The 27,796-nt window shown below is 43.9% G+C and overlaps 1 pseudogene; it reads right to left on the reverse strand.

The window, feature by feature from the left end:
• Positions 1-14,235: 14,235 nt before the first annotated feature.
• Positions 14,236-23,212, reverse strand: LOC118590749 (annotated as a pseudogene).
• Between the last annotated feature and the right edge of the window lie 4,584 nt (positions 23,213-27,796).

The following is a 27,796-nucleotide window of genomic DNA, read 5'->3' on the forward strand; positions in this document are numbered from 1 at the left end:
AGAATTCTGTAAAAGCTAAAGATAAATCTACTATATGACCCAGATGTAGCACTTCTTGGCATATGCCCAACATCCTACTCCACAGATACTTATCAGCCATGTTCAATGCTGCTCTATTCACAATATCTAGGACATAGATATAACCTAAATGTTCTTCAACTAGTGAATGGATATGAAAATATGGTACACTATGGAATATTATCCAGCTGTAAAGAGAGATGAAATCACGAACTTTGCAGATGAATCAATGGAGCTAGAAAAGATCATAGGAGGTAACCTAGGCCCAGAAAGTCATGGAGGACTCCTAACTCCAAATCTTCAGATGTGAGCACATAACCTATAGTAACTGTAGAAACCAGGAAAGTGAAATGGGTCCATTGCCAGGATAGGAGGGTTGGGGAGCATAGAGAGGGGAATAGAGTACACATGACAGATCGGGGGAAATGGAAAGGGGGAGCTCCCTAGGAAAGGGGAAGGGAGGCAAATACAGAAGAAGGCAGGAGGAGGGTGAAGGAGAATAGCAGGGCACAAGTCAAGTTATCTGAGAGGGAAAGGAGAAGGAGAGGGAGAAGGACGGAGAGGAATACAGAAGATAGGAGGAGAGTTAAGGGGACTATCAAGACACCGGTGATCTGGTGGGGAAATGGGAAAGAAGCACTCTTGAGGGAGGGAGGCAAACAGGAGAAGGGGGAGGAGCAAAATAACAATAAGGATGTCTGAAGAAGCTATAAGGAATCAGGATATTAACTATCCACTTAAAAACAACCTTATAATAGGCATAATTCTGTGTACAATATAGGTATACAGTTTTAATGAACTTTTCTCATCTGGCATGACAAATGCTTCCTCTGAGAGCCTAAGTTCACACAACAAAAACCCAGTCCCAGACAAGAGAAGCCCTCTTTTGTTGGGCGAGGCTGTCCAACAGATTCTTAAAGCATACAGCATATTATTGTTGCTGCCCATGGTTGCCCTCTACAGATGCATGGTAAGTCCTTTTGCTGAAGATACCATGCACTTCAGAAACAGGGCCCAGAGACCCCTTGAGCTGGAATTAACTTGGATTTCTCCTCTCTGATGACTAGCTTTCGTGGTACCAGAAGGCACCATGCAAATTTTCAAAGGATGGAGGCAACCAATAGTCCTTCTTAACTATGATGCCTATGAACCACATTAACTACCAGCATGGCATAATAACCTAAGGGTGCAGTAGTGGCATGCATATCTTACAGGTAACCAACAGCTCCCTAAATGGACTTTAGAACCTCTCAACAAGAGGGAAACCATGCCTGGTAACCGGAAACATGGCTAACTACTCAGTGCCAGTGAAGTCATGCATATCAGAGAAGAATCTACAACCACTACTTTATTAAACCTATATAATCCTTAACAGCAACCTAAGCATTTGTCCTTATAGCTACAGATAAGTGTAGTCTTCAACCCTCATCAAGAAACCTTCTCTTTGCAACAGAGACCCCCGACAGAACACTATAATCAATCAAAATCCAGAGTTCTGGAGCCCAGTCCCGATGAATACATCTACAAAACACTTCTGCACCTAAGGCTCAGAGAACATTGTGAAAGAGGGGATAGAAAGATTGTAAGAGCTGTAGGAACAGAATGTGCAATTGTGTCAGCTAGCAATGTCAGAAGTTACACCCATGAATTCTTCCCAATATGATTGCCTAAGTGACAGTTGAACAAAGATGACACAAACGGGCATGCCAAAGTGGACAGGGAAAAGCCCACCAGGTCTCTACCCCATGCAAAGATCTGCAGACAACCGAGGAAAACTGGGAGCAGGAGAAATCGTCTCCCTCAGGAAAGAGACACTAATTGCTTATCTAATACCAAATGATCAACCCTGAAAACATGCATACAAGTAGCACTATAAAAACTGAGCAGGTTATATTTAGGAATATATATGTATATACATATATGCATGCAATAGCAATGAAAAAAAAGGCCATGAATTTAAGAGAAGGGAGAGGTATGTGGGAAGGTTTGAAGGGAGGAAAGGGAAGTGAGAAATATAATTATATTATAATCTCAAAAATAAATGAAGTACAAAGGAAAATCCTGTTCTATAAACACAGTAGAATGGTGGTTCTCAATCTGCGGGTTGAGACCAAAAGAAAACACATATTTCCAATGGTCTTAGGGACTGAGACTCCATTCCTCTATAAAATTATAGTCATGGCCAGGAGGTGGTGGTGCACACCTTTAATCCCAGCACTGGGGGGGGGGGGGGGGGGGGGGGGGGTGCCGGGGGCAGAGGCAGGTAGAGCTCTGCGAATTCTAGGCCAGCCTGATCTACAGAGTGAGTTCCAGGACAGCCAGGACTGTTACACAGAGAAACCCTGTCTCAAAAAAATTACAGTTATAAAGTAGCAATGCAAATAATTTTATGATTGGGGGTCACCACGACATGAGGAACTGTATTAAAGGGTCACAGCACTAGGAAGGTTGAGAACCACTGCTCTAGTGGATAATTCCCTATTCATCTGTTGGCACTTACTCAAGAGTGTTCGTGGTCAGCTTGATGATACTCATCAGGTTGAGAGAGCAGAGAACAAGCAAAAATTTATCTGTCACCTAAAGGGAAGGATGTATGACTCCTTCATTCAAATGAAAAAGCAACTGTGGCATTAATGAACTGCACTGGTTGAATTGTCTTACAGAGCTAGGGTCAATTATAAGTTGTTCTGTGTATTAATTCCTTTTAATGTGCATAGAACCTCTCTAAGCAACATTACCATTATCATCATCATCATAATTAACATTGTTGTTGTCTTAGTTAAGGGTTTCTGTTGCTGCGATAAAACATCATGACCAAAAGCAACTTGGGGGTGAAGAAGGGTGTTTATTTCCTTTTAGAGCTCTCAGGTCACACTCCATCACTTAGGGAAGTCAGGGCAGGAACTCAGGGCAAGAACTCGAGGCAGGAACTGAACTGGAGCCCATGGAGGAGTGCTGCTTACGGGCTTGCTCTCCATGGCTTGCTCAGCCTGCTTTCTTATATGCCCCCAAGACCACAGCCCCAGGAAGAGCACAACCCACCGTGGACGAGGTCCCCCAACATCAGTCATTATTCCGGTCTAGTGATCCATTGTGGAGGAATTGAAGTCAAATAGGAGATTCAGCAGAACTAGGAAGCTAGAGGCCATGCTCCTCACGGGAACCTTTACTGGCCTTTGTGGGGATTATTTCTGGATAACTCAAGAGTTCAAAGCAGGAGCTGAAAAACATACAAAGCAGTTCACTAGATGTGCTCAGGACACAGAAGGTCCCATGGCCCAATGGCGGCTGTTCATATGATGTCCTCGAGTGCACTAAGCTTCATTGTTTGGGGTGAGACATCTTGCCTAATGAGAGGTGATCCTCCCAGGGGAATAAACAAAGCTCTATAGGAACAGGGTTCACACAGCAGGACAGTGCAGGAATGTCTATTACATGCAGACTACAAATCATCAATCAATCAAGAAAATGCCCCCACAGACCTGCCTACAGGCTGATCCTAAAAGGCATTTTTCTCAACTGAGATTCTCTCCTCTTAGCTGGCTCTATTGTAGGTCAAGTTGACAAAAACTAACCAATACATTTTGTCACCCCATTTTGCAGATAAATACAGTATCTTTGCTTGTAGCCACTAAATGTGAGAGCTAGGGTTTGAGTCCATGTGCTCAATAACTCTGTTACACTCATTTTGGAGAATTACTGAGGACCTTTGAGTAGTCCTCTTGGAGAATGTCATCCATAGACTTTTGCTACAGAGACTGCTAGATCATATCACATACAGGTCTGTCCTTTTCTGGTCCCTGTCAAGCCCAAGACTGTGTTCAAGTGGACAAGTATGAGAAGTCAGAGGTGTTGTCCAGACAGGGAATGTATTATCACCTTTGAGAAGATAAGCATGTTGTTACATAAAATTCTTAACATTTGTACATGTACATTAACAGTATACTGGAAGAAAAACATGTAGATTTTGTTAAAGGAACAGTGTGGGCTTCTGAGTGGAAGGACATCATCAGAAGACTTAAGGCTCACTAAGACCCCTAATGACACATGGGCTTGTGGTAAAAGTTGAATGAAACCCAGCAGTCCTGAAGTACCCACATGGCAGGCACTCAATCAGTTTCTCTTTGGTGCAAAGTTTCTAACTATGTCCAGTATTGCTATTTATGCTGCCACTTCAATAAACCTTGGGCTTTCATAGAAAAGGCCCTTGAGGTCTAAATTTATGAATTTGAATGTAGCTGACTTCAGCATGTTCTAAGCACACAAGAAAGAGACAAGAAATAATGGATTCTGAGAAGCAATGCAAAGTCAGCAGCCAGAAAGACGTGTGCAGACAGTAAGTTTCCTTAGCAGAGAAAGCAGAAGTCACTGTTGGTTCAGACCAGACCCAGTGTGCAATAGTTAATATCCCATCAGCAGCACACCTTTGAAAACAGCCATGAGCTTCTGTCACCTCACTGGGAAAGTGTGTATTGAAATGATGAAGACCAATCTGAACAAAACAAACAACCCCGGCCAGCAGGAAGCCCGGTACAGATGGCAAGTAGATAAGATATACGGTATGCCCAACATTGAACTCGACAGTGATAAAGGGAAGTAGGAGTGTTGAGCAGGTTGGAGTTGGGAGTTGTGAAGGTCAAGTAGGGAGTGAGGTGTCATGGAGAAGTGGTCTGTGGGTAAAGACCCAAGGGATGTGTAAAAGTGTGGGAAACTATTAATAGGTTACGGGAGACTTCTTGGGGCTCTAAAACCAGTACGAGAGTCAGTTTGCTCACCCCCAAAGCTAGAAGGACACATGGGTGTAGTGCTGTGACTGAGTGAGATAAAGCCCTTGAATGATTTGATTAGTTTTATTTGGAGGAGGAAGTGGATGAGACAAGGTCAGTTTGGACTTAATTTTAATATTCTCTAAAGTAATGTTGGTCCTTTTATTGAGAGCATTTGCATTATATTAGGTATCATATTAGGTTTTCTCCCAATCCGTTATGTTGAAAAAGTCTTGAGTCTCAGTGTGACTTTGAAGTTGGATCCTTTGAAGAGTTTATGAAGGCTAAACAAGGTCACAAATGGTAGGGCCTACTGTGGTTTAACTGTGTCCCCAAAGTTTATGTGTTGAGAAGCAGAAACCTTCACGAGGTGACGGGTACATATGGGTGGATTAATGTTTTGTGGGAAGAGTTCATTAGTATGGACATGACATCAGGGTAAAAGGTGCATTTCCACACAGCTCACCCTGCCTTAGTCCCACAGGGAGGTAACTCAACAAGAAAACCTTGTGGAATTCAGACCCCTCAACATTGATGGTGAAGTCCTTTGTTTCAAATGGTGATGTATTTGCATAGAATCTAAACACACCCTCACACACACTTTAGCTCTAGATGACTTATCATACCTAATGCAATGTAAATGCTATCAATAAAAGGACCAACATTACTTTAGAGAATATTAAAATTATGCCCAAGTTGACCTGGTCTCATCCCCCTTGTCCAAATAAAATTGAGTCTGGGGCCAGATAGGATTCTTTTGTATTATTCCTGCTTTAAATTTGTGTGTTTTAAAATTATTGGAGTTGGAGCTAGCAAGATGATGATTCAGCAAGTAAAGGCTCTGTGCATGGGTGTGACAACCGGAGTCAGTTCTCCGGAGATGGCCAGAGAGAACTGACTCCAGAGAGCTGTCCTGACTGCCACGTGCATAGCTTAGCAGCTATGTGCCTGCACGCATGTGAAAGTACACACATTCATGCACATACACATATTAAATAAATAAATACTTTTTAAATTATCAGTGCCATAGAGTGGATATTAACTTTGGGGTTTTCAGTGTCCATTAGAAAATATGCAAAGCAATTGTCTTAATGAAGCATGTCTTTATCTTTGGGCAATGCCGTATCTTCGGCCTGGAGTGTCCCCTAGGAGTTGATGAGGGTCTGGTGGCCACCCTGGGGAGATATCGGGAGATAGTCGAACCTATGGGAACTGAAGCCTAGTGGAAGGAACGTAAGGGTGTGTCCTTGAAGGGATATGGAGGACCCACCCCTTCCTGTCTCTCCTTTGCTTCCTGACTGGCTGCAGCGAGCTGTATCATGTGCTCCTGCCATGCTGTGCTGCCTCACCACAGCTTCAAAAGTAGTGGGTCTCCCGACCACCGGAACAAGACCTCCAGAACCATGAACCAAAATAAATTCTCCGTTCTTAGAAGTTGTTTGTCTTAAATAGTTTGTTGTAGTAATGGAAAGCCAATGGACACAGGCACGTTACTGTTAATAGAATGTCTGACTTTCACAGAAGGAGCTTCTCACCTCCAGCAGCAGCATCTCTCCAGACACAGGTCTAATTTAACACTGAGTGAGCGCTTCTCAAATACTCAATGGGAAAATATTTTCATAGTCATCAATGTTGATGGGTTGTAGGAGTAACTCGACCCAGGTAGGTAAAAGCTATTCTAACACACGTTCTTATCCATGTCAGCTCGAAAGCTCGCTCTCTATTCTGTATTGGATTTTGTAGAATTTTGGACTTATTGAAATAAAAAACACTCTGATGCATAGACTGTGAGATTATTATTATACACCCCCTCTGGAAATCCATTACTGTTTCCAGTTCATCATCTCTGAGATTACTGTTCCTTACAGATCTGTGTTCTTTTTCTGAAGACCTCAGGAAGTACTGTTTGTCTCAGCCATTGCTTTGTGTTTCCCTTGTGATGCTGATGAACTGGTTGCCTGGGTTCTTCCTAGGTGAAGCAGCAAAAGCTTAGTACAGAATCACTTTGGCTTCTCCACTGTCTGCTTCTCCATTAGGAGTGCGAGGCAACTCTCTTAATAAAAAAGTCACCTTGCTGATTGACCTCCTTCCCTCCTTCCAATCATATTCTAATTTTTTTATTTTTCTTAGTTTTATATTTGACTGTAATATAAGTATTTTGTTGTAATCACTTTTCTGGAGCGATGGAAGAGAAAGTCCAATGCAAATTCAGCTTCTTCTATCCTTTCACCAACCAAGCTTCTTCTGACAGCAGGTGTGGGGGTTTTCCCCAACGCCAAGCCCGTGGCGGGTTCCTCTGGGAGCAGCAGCTGGGTGCCCTTGAATGCAGTATAAGTCTGACCCTGGAATGAATTCCGGAGGGAACAGCAGCTGGGCATCAGTTTAACTCTGACAATGTCTATCTAGAGAGAACCTAGAGCCCCACGGGTGAAAGCTCTGTCCTCAAGACAACCCCCTGGGTCAAAGGGCATCCTCAACCCCAGCTTTGACCCGTGCTCCTAATGGCTGGATGTAGATGAGGGTTCCCACACCTTCTCATTTGATGAAAATGGGACTTGAATGCCATGGCTTTAAGTGGCTTGATGAAATGGCAAGGCTTTGGGAGGGCTAGGATAAGAGCCTAGGCCACTTCACTTTAGCTTACTTCTACGCTCTGTTCCATTCCAGAAACACACGTGTGCTGGTCTCTCTCATGTAGAGCCTTGAAAGCTTTCAAACAGATGGGAGAGAAGATGAGGATCAAACGGCCCCAAAGCAGAAGATGCAGCAGAGTGGCCCCTGGTGCTCCAGGCGTCTCAAGATGACAGAGGGCATCTGATTGAGAGATCAGCAGGGGTCAGGTAGGAGCCCTAGTGCTGTGTTCAGAAATGCTGGGTTTTCTCCAATCAGCAGAGGGGACCAGACATGGGGCCTGCTGGTGAGCATTGATGGTAAATTAACACAGACCTGAATGGACAGGAAATGGCCTTAGGGAAGTTGCCCAGAACAGAACTAGAGCTGTAGTAGTCTCTGGCTATTAACCTGCATGAAGACATCTGTGGTCAGATGGGCAGTTACTCAGCAGATCAGTAAGTGAAAACTGAAAATGCAAGCGTGCTTTGAGGGGTCCGTGCAGGCCTCTGTGTCCCATTCAGTCTGCGGGGGCAGGGCTGAGACTCTGCAGTCCGAAGGTGTTCCCACAATAGCTGTTCACTAGCCAATCTGAGACACTTATTACCAAGGCTGTCTGTTATGGCAGTGTATAGTGTGCACCTCAGTTCCCTGCGGTTCTAGACTGTTTCAGAGTTAGGGGTGATTCAGAGAGTTACATTTCCATTTGTCCTGGTCACTGGAACTTCTCACGCTAAGGTTTTCCTTCAGACAGTGAGGTGAGTTGCGAAAGTAGCTTTAAGTCATTATTTGGGTCAGAGGGAGCTATTAAAAACTTTTGAAATATTTAGAAATATGGCCAGAGCCCATAAGTTGGAGACAGAACAAGAAGGGGTTCCATGGGAGTGGTTGGAGGAAGGAAAGGGGAAAATCATGTAGTTATATTTTAATTTCAATTTTTAATTAATTTAAAATTACTTTTTTTCAATTTTTTAATTAAAAAAAAAACTTTTGAAAATGAAAACATCATGATCAAGTGTATAATTTCAAGAAGGGACACCCAAAAGCTGCAAGTGGGGGAACTAGAGGGTGTGGTGGTTTGAATGTTTGGGCCCCCCTTAAACTCAGGGAGTGGTACTATTAGGAGGTGTGGCCTTGTTGGAGGAGGCTGGATGTAATCCAGACCTTGAGGCTGGAGGGCACACCTTTAATCTGAGCAATGCCTTCTCTTGGAAATGTGTCAGTTCCAGCAGGCTTTGAGGTCTTTTTCTCAAGCTTCCCTAGTGAGACAGTCACTTGACTTCCTGCTGCCTTCTGGTCAAGATGTAGCCAGTACCACGTCTGCCTGCACACTGCCATGCTCTCCATCATGACAGTAATGGACCGAACCTCTGAATCTGTAAGTCACCACCTCAATGAAACGTTTTCTTTGGAAGAGTTGCTGTGGTCATGGTGTCTTTTCATAGCAATAAAAACCCTAAGACAGAGGGGAAGACCAGAGGCCTGGGTCCAGGCTCTAGCCCACCCTTGCTCTGCATCATGAGGCTGGGGTAGCTTTGGAAAGAAGGCTTAAAACAGGACTGGAAGGCAAGGCTTGATTGGAGAGCCGTGGACAGAAGTATGTGTAAAAGATAGATGAAGATCCAGGACCTGAAGCTAACCCTAGGAGTTAAGTTAAACATGGGGAAGACGGATTTCCTAATGCCTGTTCTTGCTGGACACACCTGTCTACTTACTTCTCACACAGCTGTGCTCCCTGCTCACCCACCCACTTCTCCACAGCTGTGGCCCCTGCTCACCCACCCACTTCTCACACAGCTGTGCCCCCTGCTCACCCACCCACTTCTCACACAGCTGTGCCCCCTGCTCACCCACCCACTTCTCACACAGCTGTGGCCCCCTGCTCACCCACCCACTGCACTTATGGGAGAGGAGAGTTTTTGGTTTTTGTTTTAACTAATTTATTTTTATTTTATGTGCACTGGTGTTTTGCCTGGAATTGGTGTTACAGACAGTTGTGAGCTGCCATGTGGGTACTGAGAATTGAACCCAGGTCCTTATGAAGAGCAGCCAGTGCTCTTAACTGCTGAGCCATATCTCCAGCTCAAGAGAGGAGAGTTTTTGTTTCCTTCCCTCTGTTCCTCCATATTCCTTTTAAGAGCGTAGAGCATGAAATGGTGCTTTGCTTTCTTTGTTTTGGGGGAATGTGTGTGTCTGCATGTGCATACCTGTGTGATATATGTATGTATTTGTGTTGGTGTGTGCATGTGGGTGCTCATGCATGTGTGTGTATGTGTATGTGTGTGTCTGTGTGGGAGTGCTCACGTGTGTGCACACATATATGGTATACATAAATATTTGTGTTGCTGTGTGCATGAGAGTACTCATGTATGTGGGGTGTGTGTGTGTGTGTGTGTGTGTGTGTGTCTGTGTGTGTGTGTGTCTGTGTGTCTGTGTGTCTGTGTGCCTGCCTGCGCACTCACGTGCACAGGCCAGAGATTGATACTGAGTGTCTTCTGGATCACTCCAGCTCAGTTTTTGATGTCATCTCTCACTGAACCTGGAGCTCAGGTGTCAGCCTAGCTATCTCCATCCCCTGTACAGTGAGATAACAAGATGCAGGTGATGCCACATCTGGCTCTTTCTGTGGGTGCCAATGACCCAAATTCAGGTCCTGTGTTTGTGTGACCAATTCCCCAGATTCTTTGCATATTTCTTAATTCATGACATTTCATTTCTAATTTAGCTAAGAACTCCTTGTACCAAGAACACTGGTTCTTGTTGCAAACAAAGGGCCCAGCATCCAGAACTTGATAGAACAGCTGTGAATGACTAAGCCAGGCAACAATCTCAGGCTTCATCAGCCCTAGTCCAGGTGTTCAGAAACGGGCACTTTGAAACATCATCTGGTCAGTACAGATCTGAACAGAGAGCAGGAAGTGTTGGCACTGATGTCCCGAGTGTGTGTATGTTGTGACCTTGAATTAGCTACTTAATCACCACCCCAGGCTTCTGAGCTTCCAAAAAGATCTGCAGGTCTTTCCTTTATGGGGACAAACATGGCTGCCTCTCTGTAACCTCAGGCTTCAATTTGCCATGTGATGCTTCTCCTGTTTTCAAACCGCTGTCCCAGAGGTAAAAATGTGAGTAGATTTGGGGTAAGTAGTGGACTCTGAAATGAAAATAAAATTTCAGACAGCTGTAATCAGCCACAATTGTTAACACTGGGAAGGGGAAGGAGAATTTGTTTTTGATCTTGACACTGAATCATCATCAAAACATGCACAAATCTCCTGGAGGAAGAAGGGAATCCTAGTGAGTGCTCTGACCATGAGTCACCAGATTTAAACATCATAGAGCAAAATGAAAATGTGCTTGAGCAGGTGCCATGAAAACATATAGTAATAAAGGTCCATTGAAAATGACTCCTGGAAACAGCTCCCTACAGAATGGAAGGGATAAACTCAATTATTGCAGAGATGTCTTCCCTTAATCAAATGTCATGAGGGGTGTGAGATGTATAAAGCTTGCCTTTGAAAACTGTGGTCTTAGGAGCTCTCATTTCTTATCACATAGAATATAAAAGCATCTGAAGTTGGCTGCACTTGAAATCCCATTTATATTTATAAATTCATAGTCAGAACGTCTAAATGTCTAGGAGGCACTGCCATTTCCAAAGAGGAAGATTCATGAATAATGGCCATCACAGGGGTCAAGTCAGGTTTCCACAGAACATTACAGAAGAGGCCAGGAGCTCCCTTCGTGGTTCTCATGAATTACCTTGGCACTCCTTGACTTACTTCTCTCATGCCTCGGCCATGTACAATTGTGATATGGAACATTGAAATGTATGACATAGTAGGACTTATCCCAGTTTTGTAGGAATATATACAGAAGTAGCTTTGGTTAACGACCTTGGGGATGGACAATGAGCCAGCTTCTTTCCAAATTAAATTCTTTAAGTTCACTGGTGTATAACTGCATAGATAACAGTTCGGCTTGTTGCTTCCCAGGGAGGGCCAGGCTGTTTCAGAGTCGGCTTTGAAAACAGTGTACTGTCCACACCCCCCTGTATTGTTTCTCCATAGAAATCAGCTCTCATAAGTTCTCAATAAATTTCATAGAATACTATTTTTAAATGCTACATTTTAGGCCATGCTTCTGATCACACTTTTGGTTGCTCGACATTACCTACCAGAAAAATCCTAATGCCATAGTGCCTTTGACAACCCAATATAATCTATCTTTTCAGTCCCACCAAAACTATTGTCTCATGTGGTCTAGATTTGGATCCACTTCTCTTGTCCAGCTCTAGCTATCTGAACATCTATCTTCCTTGCTTGGGAAAGTTCTTCTCTTCTGTGCTTTCCAAGTGCTCTGTGATCCAGCATCAAGGTCACTATACAGGATTAATGTCTCTTCTAGGCAGAGCCTGTAGCTGTCCCAGGTGGCTCTGAACATGCTTCACTTCTAGCGCCATGCAGGCTACATGTTGTGATTCATGATGACTCAGAACGCAGAGATCAGAACCCAAGTTTTCCTCAGCTCTTGGTTTCCAGTGTCATATAGAGAATTGTCATATCACAGGAGATTGGTAAATAGACACTGTTTTCATTTAGTTAGAACTTCAAATTGTAAGTTTTCAAAATTTCAAGTTTTTCAAGGTCTCAACTTACTTGATAATATTTTCTTTTTTTACCATCTTCCAACAATTGACACATTCTATGTCCTAATCATTGTCCCAAGGTTTACATATGTTATATCAAAATATCAGATTGAACAAGATGCCCTTGCTTTCTCTAATAAATGCTATCAGTATTGCAATTATTTTGCAGGTATTTTAACATTTTCCTCCACTACCAATGAAGTCTAGATTTCACCAAGTTATCCTTACCTATACCAATGTCTGTATCATCTGCATTTACACCAGATATATTGATGTGTCCACACATGCCTAATTGTATGTATAAACTTATAATTACTATATATTATATAGTTCATTATCAAACAAATTCAGTTCCTTCAAGCCAGTCTTACTAACCTTGGATCATTTCCACACATTTATACATCTGGCAGTCAGTCCTGTATGAAAATATTTTGATGTAAGGATTATTCAGTTATCAAATTGTGAATGACTGTGTATATAATTTACTCATTTGCAAATCTTAATTGAAGAACAACTGTGTATCAGATTCTGTGGTACAAAAACAGATAACTGTAGATGTAATTCTGAATGGTTTTATTAAATAAGAAACACAGAGCTAAATGCAGAGTTGAAAGCCCCAGAGGTCAGAGAACAGTAGCCAAGAGCTGAGACCAAGACCGCCTTCTTACCACCCACTGCCGCTGCCATCCTTCCCCTGAGAAAGAGACCTACTTCCTGTGTGTCTGTCTTTTTATTGACTTTCTGTTCTGCCTTCTCATTGGTTGTAAACCCAACCACATGACCTCCTCGTCACTGCCTGTCTATCCAGACCTCCAGGTCTCTATGGTTGGTATTGAGATTAAAGGCGTGTGTCTCCATGCTGGGGGTGTCCTTGAACACACAGAGATCTGCCTGTCGAGTGATTAGGATTAAGGGTGTCTGTTACCACTGCCAGACTTCTGCTAAACTGCTTGTTATTAGCTCTGATCTCCAGGCATTTTTATTTATTAACACACAAATAAAATCACATTTCAGCACAAATAAAATATCACCATATGATCCATGGTTCTTATCCTCATGAAAGTGTAATGTAGGCCAGGGAATAATCTCCAGGTTTAGAATAGACTTGAGAGGGCCTAAGGCCTGTCCCTGAGGCAATGCTTTCTCCTACAACTGTGGCCAGGCTCGAACATGAAGCTGGAGGCCAGGGAGGTTGCCTGCTTCCCGGTCTTCTGTATTGACTGCACCTGCTCTTTATTTACTGAAGATCATTTCATAGACCTGTTAGCATGGCATTGTGCTGAAAAGGGGTCAGTAGCCTACTGCTTGCTCTTACCAGATGGGAGATGGGGATGCTACCTCAAGACAGCTACACCATGAAAAATAGCTGAGGCTAGCTCTCAAAGTGGCACAATAGTTAAATGCTGAATGTCAACATGATCTATAGTCGCTACTGTCTTATAGTAACTAATTTCTGCTTAGCCACAATTGTTTGATTGTGAAGTCTACCTTCAACAAATTCCATCGAAGCCTTCCATCTACATATTTCATTGTTCTTGACTATGAAACCTTTTCCAGTGTGGCCTCCTCTGTTTTCCCCTGTCTAGGACACACACCTCAGCAATCCCCCCACAAAGTCTTCACTCTCTGAGTGCCCTGCAACTTATAAACATACCAATTGTTCCCCATCACAGTGTGGTCAGCCGAGGGGAGGGGTTTTCAGAAGCAAAAGCTAAAGTTCAGCAGAGGTCTTCAGAGAATGATTGCATTGACCAGCAGCACAGAAAACTGCCCAGTGCACCCAGTATCCGCCTGCCTCGCTCATCACCACCCGCAACCACCACCACCACCCCCCACCACCACCACCACCACCCCCATGCCTGTCCCAGCTTTTCTTTCCTGGGAGAACTCAGGAGTTCCTGAGTGCTTCTTACAGAACAGTGGCAGGTCTTCCTGAGAGCCCCCATTCCCAAGCCTCCCTGCGCTGAACACATAGTTTATCTCCATGATTACCAATAGTTAAAGAAAGCAGGCTTACTGAATCTTCATTTAAAAAAAAAAAATCACATCCAATTTTATTCTAGTTCTCCAAAATGTATACCAAACATGCTAACTGCTTCTAAAATGCAAGTCACCCTTCATATAATGGTTATTACATCTTTTCAAATTCCTTTTCACTCACTTTTCTTTATAGTTCTTTAACACTAGGTTGCCCAGTTAAGAACCTCTAACTACTCTTCTGATTAAGTTTCTTTCCAATACTAATGCCCAACACTGTCTTATAAAAGAAAGACTTTTGATCTTATCAGTCTCTTGTTAGGGTGAGAGCAGGCTTTCACCCATGACGACACGGTCTAGTGTAGAATCAATCTTGGCGTCTGACCCTGAGTCCCTAATCAGTCTCATAGTCTATCTTTCAGCTTCTTCTGGGGCCATGCTCAGTTTAGCTGTCAACACATTAATGCTAACACACTGGTAGATAAAAGTCCCGACAGGCATTTTCAATGAAGTCCTCAAGACAAGCCACCCAGAAGTCATTCACAAGCTCTGATTTACTTTCAGCTTTTCCTGAGCCCTGTCAAAATCAAGGTTACCACACAAGCGTTGAACAAGTTCTGTAACTGGTTCTTTACATGTGTAAGACATCTGCTGAGAAACTTTTATTAGTAATTCCAGTACCCTTGGGCAATACTGGACATCTATGTTATGACAGCAGAGATCAAACAGTGAAAAATATGTTGGCACATTGTCTAAATTGTATAAGGTACTGTGGCTGGTAACAGAGATCAAGAATATTATCCTACCCTTTGGAGTGGTGGAAAAAAATGAACCAATGAATGAGCCATGTTCTCTGGTGAAGACACTGAAGTGGAGAACTCAGAATTGTTGTCCATGGTCTCTTAGCCATGTAAGAGCTCCCATGGCTGCATCCAGTTCTGCATGAAGGTTTTAGAGGCCAGTTTTCCACAGTATTTGTGAATTACAGTATGTGTCACTGAAACCAAAACTCTGAAGAAGTAAAGATAGTTATTTCCACTCACATCATTCCGATCTGCAGCGTGCATCTAAACCCTCCTTCCTAAGCCCATGCTTATCTGCAACATAGGCAAACAGTGCCTGGCCATCCCTGGTGGACTGCTTCTGCCCTGTGGCTTCTGGATCTTCAAACATCTTCACAAGTGGGTCTGTTGCTGCCTGAAGTTGTTGGAGTTGTACGACAGCTGTGGTTCCTTTTCCTCCCAGAGCGTGAGGGACAGCACATAAGCCGTGGTTCTCAACCTCCTTAATGCTGCAACCATTGAATACAGTTCCTAGTGTTGTGATGATCCCCAATATAAAATTATTTTTGTTGCTACTTCATAACTGTAATTTTGCTACTGTTTTGAATTGTAATGTAAATATCTGCGTTTTCTGATGGTCTTGGGTGACTCCTATGAAAGAGTCATTTGACTCCCAATGAGATCTTGACCCACAGGGTGAGAACCACTGATATAAAGGTTTTTGTACACAGTCATAGCTAGATCTACCATGTTGGCACCACTAAGAGGATCCAGTTTTTCTTGTAGCAATTCCTTTTCATTATATGTCTCCTCCCCAGAAAGGCACTCCTGGAGCAGAAAGGCCACATGCCAGTCCAGACAGTGAGCAATGTGACTGGTCAAGCCTCAGATTCGGCGTGTGGCTGGACATGACAGGAAACAGTAATCTTGTCAACAGACATTGATCAGACTGCAGCTCTGTCCAGGAAGCTACCTGGGCCAAGGTGACAAGGTAGATGCAGCCAGATCAGGATAGCTGCACCCGCTGAGTGCTGGCACCATCATACCACAGATACTGCACAGGTGTTTCATAGGGGGTGTCTCTGTCAGCTGGAGATGCAATTATAGGTGTGTGCTCTGGGGAGACTCCATGAGCACACACAGTCAGCTTCATGCCTTTGAGTCATATTTATGACCTTTTCAAAGGTAGGTGAAGAAAAGAAAAGAAGAAAAGATCTCGATTAAGAAACAATTGGTACCTTAAATTCTGTTTCAATCCCATCACTACTGTTCTCTGAGATGAGGAAAACTACAAGATCTTCTTAGTTTATTCTCTATTGTTGTGAGGAAACACCATGACCAAGACAACTTATAGGAAAAAAAGCATTTAATTGGGGGCTTGCTTACAGTTTCAGACAGTTAGTCCATGATCATCATGGAGGGGAGTGTGACCACAGGCAGAAAGGCGGGCTTTGGCTGGAGAAGTAGCTGAGAGCTACATCCTGATCTGTAAGCCTGAGGCAGACAGAGACAGTGGAGACTGAGCCTGGCATTGGGCTTTTGAAGCCTGAAAGCCCACATCATAGCAACATGTCTCCTCTAACAAATCCACACCTCCTAATCCTTCCTAAACAGTGCACCACCTGGGGACCCAGTATTCGAATATATAAGCCTCTATGGGGGCCATTCTTATTTAAACCACTCCAGATGGCTTGAGCCAGAGAGATGTTTGCGTTTCTTCCTTTTCCCCCTTCATCTGTGTGTCCATGTGGCTGTTAATGCTATGGCGGCTTCTAACAAGGAACGTTGGGGTCTGCAGCAGCAAATACCTCTTACGGGAAATAGACTTCATTCACCCATATCTAGGGTTCATGTCCTGCCAAGCAATGGAGTCCACACATCCCTGCGTCCATACCGAGGGATGAAAGATGCATTTGGAGTGGACTCTGTGCTGTGAGAACATGAAAGAGTCTTGGCAATTCCCTAAAATACTTAGGATGTGAGGAGGGAGGTGTGTGGCGTAAACTCGAGAGCCAGCAGGTATGCTCCAGCCAGGGTAATGCAGGCTCTACTTGCTGTCTCTTCTGCTGGAGTTTGATGAGGAATTGCTGGTACTGAGAATCTAGTGAAGGGTCCCACTTTCTGTAGTTAAATCGCTGTGGGCTACAGGAGGGTTTTAGAAGCTGATTTTCTGATCCTGCACATCTCCTACCACAGGCCATAAGACAAAGCTAGCTTCTCCCTTCCTCTTAGCAAAGACCCTTGAACTTGTTCTGGGACTTGGGCTGTGATAATGATTTGAAGACACAGGAAGGGATTTTGAGAGTGACTTCAACTCAGAGGCTCCAAATGTGTCAATCCTATGAGACAAGCTTGAGGAGTGAGAATATCCACCTCACCAAAGCTGGTATTGCCTCATAAACCACTGGTGTTTCTATAACGGAGACAATCCCTGTCTCAGTCATAAACAGTCATGTAGTCTCATGCTTGATTATAGCACTCACAGGCAAAAGGTATGAGACGTACCTACCATCAGGGATGATTCTAGAAATACCTTGAGGAACCAGAGAGTAAGACCCTCCATGTTCTCCTGTAACAGCTTCTGAAATGTTGGAGACAGACAACTAAAGAAGCTCTGAACAAATTTCTTTTAGTAAGAAATGCCCAGAAGAAAATCAAACAGGGTAAAGGGGTCAAACAGACTTTCATCTCAGCCCACAGCAATGCAGAGGTCTCTGTGGCGAGGCAGCGGGAGAGAATGGATATGGTGGCCTCCAGAAAGGGACACCCCACCTGCCACTGTGCACAGCACAGCAGACAACCATTCATCTGCCTGAAGGCTTTGGCTCACATTTGTGGTGACAGAAAAGTCATCTGGTAGGGAAAACAATTAGTGCATCCCTACCACCTTCCCTCTGGGAGCAGAGAGGAGGGACTGAGGCCTTAACAATGAACACCCTCCTTCCCGTGGAATTAGCAAACTATAATGGAGACAGCTTAGGTCCAAAGGAGAAATTCCTTACTTCAAAGCTTTTGGCCAGAACCGTCCACACTGTTTCAATATCCACACAGAAACATTTATAAGAACCACATGCCCTATCTAATCACAACCATCTGCAGCCATCACACAGTGCTTGCCACACCCCCTGGAATAATCTCAATTTGCAGACTCAGGAAGGGGAAGGAGGTTTTCCAACTCCCCCTTGCTAGTGCATTAACAGTCAGACTACAGCCAGCTAGTGCCAAGTTTTTCTGCCAAACATGTGGTGCTTTTTACACAAGGCAAAGGAGCCACTCTAGTACCCTCAATATTTATGTTTTCCTTTCTTACAGGCAAGAAGCACTTGGGATTCCTATTTACGCAAAGCCTCACTAAGGTTGGGTATGGTGATGCCGTCCTGCAACCCTGTTGCTGGGACAGAGGGACTGCTTTGAATTCCAAACCAGTCTAAAGTGCAAATTGAGACCCTATCTTAAAATGTAAAAAAAAGATGGGTTGTGGTGGTGCTCGCCTTTAATCCCAACACTTGGAAGGCAGAGGCAGGCAGATCTCTGTGAGTTCGAGGCCAGCCTGGTCTACAGAGTGAGTTCCAGGATAGCCAAGGCTGTTACACAGAGAAACTGTCTCGAAAAAACAAAACTAACTAACTAACTAAATAAATAACTAAATAAATAAATAAATAAATAAATAAATAAATAAGCCAATCTTTAGTTGAACACTTTCAACTTTCTACATAATAAACATTTTTATGGTGAAAACATATGAGTTTTATTTCATCTTGTTCTTTTTATTCTTTCTATTGAGATCTCACCAAGTTTTATAGTAAATCAAATTAAGACATGGGAGGGAAATAAAAATGCAAACTATTTACCCCACCCACATATTAATCACTCAACTCAGATGAGGGTGAAAGTTGCATGCATGGCTGAGTGTGTACACTAGTGTTAAGGCTTACATGCAAAATTAAACATATAGTGTCCTCTATGGGCTCATGTGCTTCAACTCGGTTCCTGGCAGCGCTGTTGTGGAATGCCTGTTCTGGAACTTTAAGATGGGAGTACCCAGCCGGAGGAAGTGGGTTGCTGGAACAGGCTTTATGGGTTATGCATAGTCTCTCTGCCTCTCACTGAAAGGTGAGCAAGATCCTTGATGCAAGATCCTGCCATCCCAGGGGCTCCACCTGGTGCTATGCCTTCCCTTCCCACACCGTGAGCGCAAAGAAATACCTCCCCGGTAAGCTGCTTTTTCTGGGTAATTAGTCATAGCATTCAGAAAGTAACAAATACACCTAGAAGAATGTGTACATATTTCTGAAAACAGGACTGTCTACAGCAGCTAAGTTTAAAAAAAAATTAGACCAGAAACAAATAATTCACAATAAAACATGATTTTTTTCCCCCACGGGGCTCAAATCTTAACAAATGGTAACAAGCTGCTGTCGAGTTATGGGCTTCCCTCCCTGACCAATCTGAACAGCGACTGTGCTCAGAAACACAGCAACTGTTTGAAACCGACTTATTCCACATCCTCTTCTGTGTTCCCAAGTTCTCTCTGCTAAAGCTTCAAGATGAGGGTATTTCTTAAAATGGAGCTATTTTCTCAGCTCATCTCTTGGCATTCAAAGTCACTGGCCTACCTGCTGGGGGACTGGGGTGATGTCGGTGACCCTGGTGTAGTATGGGACTGGCTCCAGGTGAGGGCATCTCACCTTCCCACTTAATATGCAGCGTCAGCACATGACGGGATGGGTGGGGGTGGTTTTGTTCAGCAATTGTCTCCTGTGGCACCAGATTTTCTCCTCTTGATGCAAGAATGAATTTGAGACCTTGTCTCCCCGCTCTCCTCCTGCGTTCAGAGAAGTCAGGGATTGAGGAAGAAGAGCTTCAAAAAGAGCTTCCGCATCCTTAAGTGGTTTGAGAGACGCCTTGCCTTCAGTGCGGGGCTGTCCACATGGGGCCATGTTTGTAACATGTCTGAAGTGGGCTGATCTCTGTTAGTGTTTCTATTGCTGTGGAGAGAAACCACGACCTGGTAACTCTTATCAAGGAAAGTACTCAATTGTGGCGGCTCATTCACAGTTCAGAGGTTCAGTCCATCAGCAGCGTGCAGGCAGATGTGGTGCTGGAGGAGTAGCTGAGAGTTCTACATCTTACAGGCAACAGGAAGTGGTCTCCTTCACTGGGCACTAGCTTGAGCATATAAGAGACCTCAAAGCCCGCCTCCACAGTGACAACACTTCCTCCAACAAGACCACACCTGCTCCAACAAGGCCACCCCTCCAAACAGTGCCACTGCGTTTGAAGGCCATTTTCTTTTAAACCACCACAGCTGTGTTGGTGGTATTTCTTTTCTTTCTCTTGTGGGGTGGTGGTGGTTGTGGGTGATTTGCTGTGTAGCCCAGGCTTGATCTCAGTCATTAGTTCTGATACTTTCCATCTCAAAGGAAAGCAACAGGAAGTTAACGTTTTTCTGCTTTGCATATGAGAAAAATCACCCCTGTTTGCCATAAGCAAGGGAGCAAAGGCCACGGTGAGGTTGAATCTGGTCACCTGCCTGTTTTACAAGGGACACAGGCTCTAGGGACTCCGTGCTTTGGAGTTGGGGAAAGCGTTCAACCTCCCTCTTTATGCAGACAGGACCTGAACACACAAAGAGCGGCTGGGTCATTCAAGCCAGACTCCAGGGTGGCTTCCTTCGCCATCCTGACAAGGCCATGATCTTCACTTCCCAGGCCCTCAGCTCATGTGTCTGTAAGATGGAGATGACAGGAGTGACTTACCTGTGCTAAACAATAGTCGACATAAACTTTTGAGAAAAGGCCTGAGTATCCAGTAAATATCCATATTTAGCCTGCATTTTTTGGCAGCGTGAAAGCCAGGGTTGGAGGGAAAGACACACTTGTCAGGTATTCTTAGCATTACTACTGGCTTGAAGCTTAATAGTAAATCCTACCTTTGAGTGTCAGAAGATGGTAAGGAAGTGAGGTTGGAAATAACTGTGGGGAGGGTGGGGCCACAGGAGGTAATGACCCAGCACACAGTACAGATAAGTCTCCTCTACTCAACATGCTTGCAACCATCAGTGTTTTAAGTTGGGGGAGCTAAGGAATGTTTGCATACACATAATGCAAAAACCAGGAATGGCGCCCCCATCTAAACAGAAAATGCATTTGTTCCATCCACAGTTTCTACGCTCAGTCTGAAAGTACTCATGTGCTAAGGGTTTGAATGTGCTGTCTGTCACACAAGGCCTGAATGGAATTTGCCACTCCTCACTGGTGTCATGTTAGTGTCAATGAGTTTTAGATTTTGTGTGTGTGTGTGTGTGTGTGTGTGTGTGTGTGTGTGTGTATACTTTTGGATTACAGATTCTCAACCTTTACAATAATAGACACAAGAAATTCAGCTTGCATCTGTCTTCTGACTGTAATAGGATGCTTGTAAGTAGCTTAATCATAATTCCGAGTAGTTGGGAAAAGAAAAACTCAAGCAAGAACCTCACAGAGCTTCTGGGTGCCCGAGATCTCTACTGAGTAATTCACCAGCTTGCACACTAATAGCTAGTTTTTAAAGGCTGAAGAAGCCATCCCTTTTCTCTGTAGATTCTAAAGAAGTACAGGTTATGGGTAGCTGTTTTTAGAAATCACTTTTGTTGGGCTGGAGAGCTGGTTCTGGGGTTAAGAGAGCCTGCTCTACCAGAGGACCCATGTCAGCAGCTCACACCCACCTATAACTCAAGCTTTAAAGCATATGACACCCTTTTCTGGCCTTCAAGGGGACCTGCACACACCTGGATACACACAGACTCGTGTGTTTTAGAAAAGCGTGTGGCTGTCTGTTAGACAAGGAGTTAGTTTGTCATGGTGTTAGCTGCTGTTTTTTCTGTAGCCATGGAAGTAACTATAGAAAGTTCTGGCTGTGAGTTCTCGTCAGCATTCTTATACTAACTGAAAATCTTTCCAGGTCAGCACAGGGGCCATGCTCGGGTCCTTTGAAGCCCTTTAGGTGTGACACCTCAGTTTCTCTGACTTGTGCAGTTTGTCTCCACCAGGGGTCTGTTGGTTTCTTTTTCAGCTCAGAGTCTCTGCTGCCCTCTGGTGTCTCTGTGAGGCTCTGCAGGTTCTTCTCTTGCTAAAGACATCCAAATAATGCCAAGTAAGATGCCGATGTATGCCAGTCCTTTGAGAGCCCCTGCAAGTCAGAATGTCAGATGCATTCTGGTTAGGAGTTCGCATTATACTGAATATCTTATCAGAAGAAACCTTAGAGGCCAAAAAGAAAGGAAAAGGTGACTGAACAAACCCAGAATGCAGTCTCTTCCTTCTATTCCCCAAGGAAGACGGGACCAGGCTCTCCCTCTCATTTGTTCCAAGATCAATTGCCCTTCTTGGTGCTGGGCATTCTCTGCCCCCCACTCCTTTGTTCTCAGTCCTCCCTGCCAGCCTCCCTCCCCCCCCCCCCCCCCCACCCCTCGCCCTACAGCAGAACTCTAACAGTATGGAAGTGGCCTGAGTGGATAAGACAGACAGGGTCACCTGGGAAGCCTTATGGAAAGCCAGAACAAAGCACACTGAGCTACCGTCCACAAGCTAGGGAGAGGGGACCGCTGGAAAAGTGAAATGATTCCTAAGTTTTCCACACAGCTTTGTAGTGCTTGGGCTCACCTAGGGCACTGCAGTTGCGTGACTGGTTTCTGAGATTTCAAAACCTCCGTGCCTTTTGCCCGTGTCTTGTTTCTGAGCCAGTGTCTCTGCAGAGAACGAGGGTCAGAGTTCTACCTGCAGTTTTGCCCGCACGCTGTTAATGAGAATTTGATGTAACTGTCGTTCTTTGTGTCCACTGAGTAAGCCTGTGAGTTTGCTTGCCTCTGGCTCCCTTTGAAGGTTTTCTCTCTTCCCTGTATTCTGAATGTGATGTCACGAAGCAGGCTGCTGAGTACTTCTCCTTGGTGTTCTGAGTACTTCTTGCTGCTGTAGTTTGAATCTGAAATGCTCCCCCATGGGCTAATGATTTGAACACCTTTTCTCCAGATGGGGGCACTATCGTACAGACTCTGAGCCTAGAGGACATGGGGCCTGACTGATGAAACCAGGTTTCTGGTGGCCAACTCTTCAAAAATTATTCTCTCTGGTTGCAGCTGGTAGTCTCTGCTTCCCGCGTGGGCCATGTGAAGACCGGACTTCACCCGCTGTAAAGCCAGAAGGCAAAACAAACCCTCCTCTTAATTTGTACATTCTGATTCAGTTGTGTTGACTACACTGAGTACCAAAGCTGGGGTTTGGTGTCAGGATCGGCAGACGCTGTGTCTCCTCGGCTGTTTCCCCCTTCTTCTCCCTCCTCTGTTCTAACGGCCTGGGTCTTGGCTCTTTTTGTGATTGTTTGGCGTTCTTAAACGTTTTGCTTTTCCTTTTAGCTCTTTCCAGTTTGGTTATCATCTACTGAATTACCTACCATTAGGCTTGCTGCGGACTAGCTGTGTTCCTTCTGAAGTATTCTTTATTCTGTCATGAGCTTTCTCCCTAGTCTTTCCTCTGTATCCTTTCTAAGATTTCCTGTATCCGTATTTCTATTTCCCATCCCCTCTCAAATGCTGACCACTTCCTCCACTAGAGCAGTGGTTCTCAACTGTGGTTCGAAAACTGTTTGGTGGTTCGACAGCCCTTTCACAGGGGTCGCCTGAGACCATCGAAAACCACGGATATTTACATTATGGTTCAGAACAGTAGCAAAATTACAGTTATGACGCAGCAACCAAAAATGATTTTATGGTTGGGGGTCCCCACAACACGAGGAACTGTGTTAAAGGGCCACAGCATTAGGCAGGTTGAGGACCATGGCCCTAGAGTCTTTCGCCATCAGCCATCTTTTCTGGATTCCCAGTCTGATCACTTCCAGAGCCTCTATCTTCCTGACTAAGATGCTCAAGCTTTCTCCTCGATGCTTTCGCCTCTTGAGTTTCCCAGTGTAAATCGTGCTGAAAGAAAGGTCTGTGGGCTAGAGAAACGGCTCACTGGGCAAGGGCACATAGTGTGCAAGCAGAGCACATGAGTTTGAATCTCTCACACCTACACGATATAACCCCAGCACTGTGGGGGTTGATGAGCACAGGATCGCTGAGCCCTCTGGCTCCCAGCCTCACCCAAAGGTCAGTGAAGGACCCATAGTTGAAATGGGAAAGCTAAGGGCTGGAGAGATGGCTCAGAGGTTGAGATGGCTCAGAGGTTAAGAGCACCGTCTGCTCTTCCAGAGGTCCTGAGTTCAATTCCCAGCAACCACATGGTGGCTCACAATCATCTGTAATGAGATCTGGCACCCTCTTCTGTATACATAATAAATAAATAAATCTTCAAAAATAAAATGGGAAAGCTAAAGGGGCTGGTGTGGCCTAACTGTCCTTCCATCGTGTAAACAACAAGAGCCCCAAGAAAACCACAGCGATGGAAAAGCTCGTCCTGCACTTTAGCTGTCTTAAAGTCTCCTGGAACAATCTCTCTATGTACCTCCTTTGACTTATGGACTATTTATAAATTCTCTTTAATTGATTGTGGTCAGTGACTGTCTCATTACTCTGATCTGGTTAAATGTCACCATCCAGGTACATTGTATTTGCCTAGTGACCTTTGTTCCTTTCCCTCTCTTTCCCTTGGCTTCCTTGGATTATTTGAATATGTGTAATAATTCCATTTTCTGCCTCTATCAATACTTAATTTTTACCATAGATGTCACATATATATTAAAAATCACACAATATAATATATAGTGACTTTAACAGCCAATTATAATTTTTAAAAGATTTATTTCTTTGTATGTTTTTTGTATGTTTCAATGTATGTGCATTGCCCACATAGGGCAGAAGAGGGAATGAGATCCTCAGGAACTGGAGTTATAGATGCTTGTCAGCTGCCATATGAGAGCTGGGAACCAAACCCAGGTCCTCTGGAAAAGCAACAAGTGTTCTTAACTACTGAGCCATCTCTCCAGCCTCCCATTATCATTTAAAGAATTCCTGTGGTGGTTTGAATGAGAATGGCCCCACGGGCTCATATATTTGAACGCTTGATCATCAGAGAGTAGCACTACTTTCAAAGGATTAGGAGGTGTGGCCTTGTTGGAGGAGGTGTGGCCTTGTTGGAGGAGGTGTGGCCTTGTTGGAGGAAGAGTGTGATTCAGAGTGAGGGTCAAAAGCACAAGCTTGGTCCAGTGGCTTACTGTCTCTTCCAGCTTCCTGGGGATCCAGATGTAGAACTCTCAGCTACTTCCCCAGCACCATGTCTGCCTCCATGCCTGCATATTAATGGACCAAACCTCTGAAACTGTAAGACAGCTCCAATAAAATACCTTCTTTTATAAGAGTTGCTGTGGTCATGGTGTTTCTTCATAGCAATAGAACACTGACTAAGACAATTCTAAACACACACACACACACACACACACACACACACACACACACACATGATTTATCACAAGGTTACTGTTTCTAGAGCTCTCTTTCCTTTCTGTAAGTCCAGAACTTCATTTAGTGTTTTTGCCCTCTGCCCCAAACCTACGTGTTTTGACCTCTTGTGATGCTCATCTCTGCTGATGCTCTCAGCATCTATGTGTTGTAAATGCTTTTTCTTCACCTTCACTTTAAAAAATAATTTTACCAAGTATAGATTTTTAAATTGACTCGTTATAGGATTATATTAGGAATGCCACACCACTGTATTGGACCTTTTTTTTTTTTTTTTTTTTTTTTTAAAAAGTGTTAATGGGCAGATACACGATGTAGTGGTACAATGAGAATGGCCCCCGACCCCACCCAGAGTCTCATATATTTGGAGACTTGGTCCCCAGTTGGTGAAACTGGAAGGATTTGGAGGTGTGGCTTTGTTGGAAAAGGTGTGTCACCAGGGTTGGGCTTTGAGGTTTCCAAAGATTTGCACAATTCTCTGTCTCTCTGTCTCTCTGTCTCTGTCTCTGTCTCTGTCTCTCTCTGTCTCTGTCTCTCCTTCATGGATGTTGTCTCACCAAATAATCTCTCAACTACTGATCCAGTACCATGCCTGCCTGACTGCTGCCATGCTCCCCGCCATGATGATTGTGGACTCTACCCCTAGGAAACCGTGAGCCTCAAACGAAATGCTTTTTTTATAAGTTGCCTTGGTTATTGTCTTATCACAGCAGTAAAAATGTAGCTATAGATTTAAAGAAAAGACATACAGATATGTGTGGATGGATAAAGAGACAGGCATGGCATAGACATAGAAATGTGCATGTTTATTTAGTGGACCTTTCTCCTAAATGTTAGGATGTGATTTTGTGTGTTTCCTCATGTTTCTTCTGCTTTCTGTTTGTTGAACACCCTGGATCTCACCAGATCTTCACTAGTTAGCTTCACTAGTTAACTATCTTCACTAGTTAGCCTCTTACCTTTCAAAATTACATGCTAAACAAATCACTTTTCTTTTTAAAGTATCAGCCTCAGGTACTTCATCATAGTAACAGAAAACAATAATAGAAAATGATAGCTGACTGGTATTTTATTCCTTTAAATATTGAACTTTACTCTGAATCATAGTTAAGTTAGTAGATTTATTTTTGTCTTTTTATGTATGCTGTGAAAATGTGTCTGTGTGGACTCCAGCATGCTCATCAATATTTGCTACTATTAGTATCTGGGGTTTGTTCCTATGATAAGTCCAGTCTCTGTTATGCCATTGTAGCTGATGATTTTTTTCCAAAGTTGAAAAAACATAAAAATACATGAAATACCTCTAAGTATTTAGATTGTGGTCTGCATTACATACTAAAATGATCAATGCTTTATACACAGCTTTAGTGGGTGAATGTTGGCACATTCTTCCTGAAATATCATACATCTTGCAGAGATGTGTGAGGATTTATATTACAGTTGAGTTGGTAGGGATGCTTTTCATCATTTATAACACTGGAGAGAGTACCAATCTCATACCCCAAAGGGACTTTTATTTAATGAATTTTGACAATTGCTAAAATTAATTCAACTAAAGCAATATATTAAAGTGAGACAGAAGGCTGTCAAGATGGCTTGGTGGGTAAAGATGCTGCTGAGCCTGGGGCCTGAGGCCCATCCCTGGGATGCACATGATGGATGGAGAGAACTGACTCCCACCAACCACTGTCCTCTGACCTCTACACACAGCTACGCATGCACATGTTCACATGCACGCACACACACATGCAGACACATGCAAACAAATGTATGCTAACTAAATGCAAAATGTGTACTTGTGTTCTCAGTAAGTTTAAAAAAAAGGCAAGTTACAAAATAATCTCTACATTCCTCTATCTTTCAACAATTTGAATAATATTTTAGTGATTAAGCTTAATGGAAACATTAGGTTTACAAATTTGATTAACAATACATTTAGTAATATTTCTCCCTTTGAGAAATCATAATTGTCTCACCAAATCTGCTGACAGTGATGCTTCAGATGTGAGGCCGACTGCTTCTGTGTAGAACCTAGTGTGGTAGCAGCCCAAGATGAGGATCCAGGGAGAGCCTACAACCCACCAGGAGAGAAGAAGCCAAAGAGCCAGCTGTCTGTATGAGAGAATGCACGAGAAAGCGGCTAACTCCTATGGTTTTGGGAGCCCAAAAAAACCGACGGAGTTAGGGACTCCGGCCCACGTAGGGTGGAGACTCTGGCCGCGTGCAGCTCAGTCCTGAGCTGGAGCCCTCAAGGCCACCGGCAGGCGGCTTTTTCGTGAATTTGTGCCCTATACGTTGCATGCCAGATGATGTTCAACTCTTCGATGGTCTTTTAATAAAAAAACAAAAAAGAACAAACAAACAAAAAACCCAGAGCCAGTTATCAGGGTGAAAGCTGAAAGATCAGAGAAGCAGAACAGCCAGATATTGGTGAAATTATTAAGGCCATTCCACATAGATAAAAGGGAGGTTTATTTTGTGGGGTAACTTACAAATGAAGGGATAGGTTGCAGGGTCTGGGAAAGGGATGGCGCAGTCTGGCAGTGTTCTCTGGAGAACTCTGCTC

The sequence above is a fragment of the Onychomys torridus genome, chromosome 9 (assembly GCF_903995425.1).
Source record: "Onychomys torridus chromosome 9, mOncTor1.1, whole genome shotgun sequence".
NCBI classification, from domain to species: Eukaryota; Metazoa; Chordata; class Mammalia; order Rodentia; family Cricetidae; genus Onychomys; species Onychomys torridus.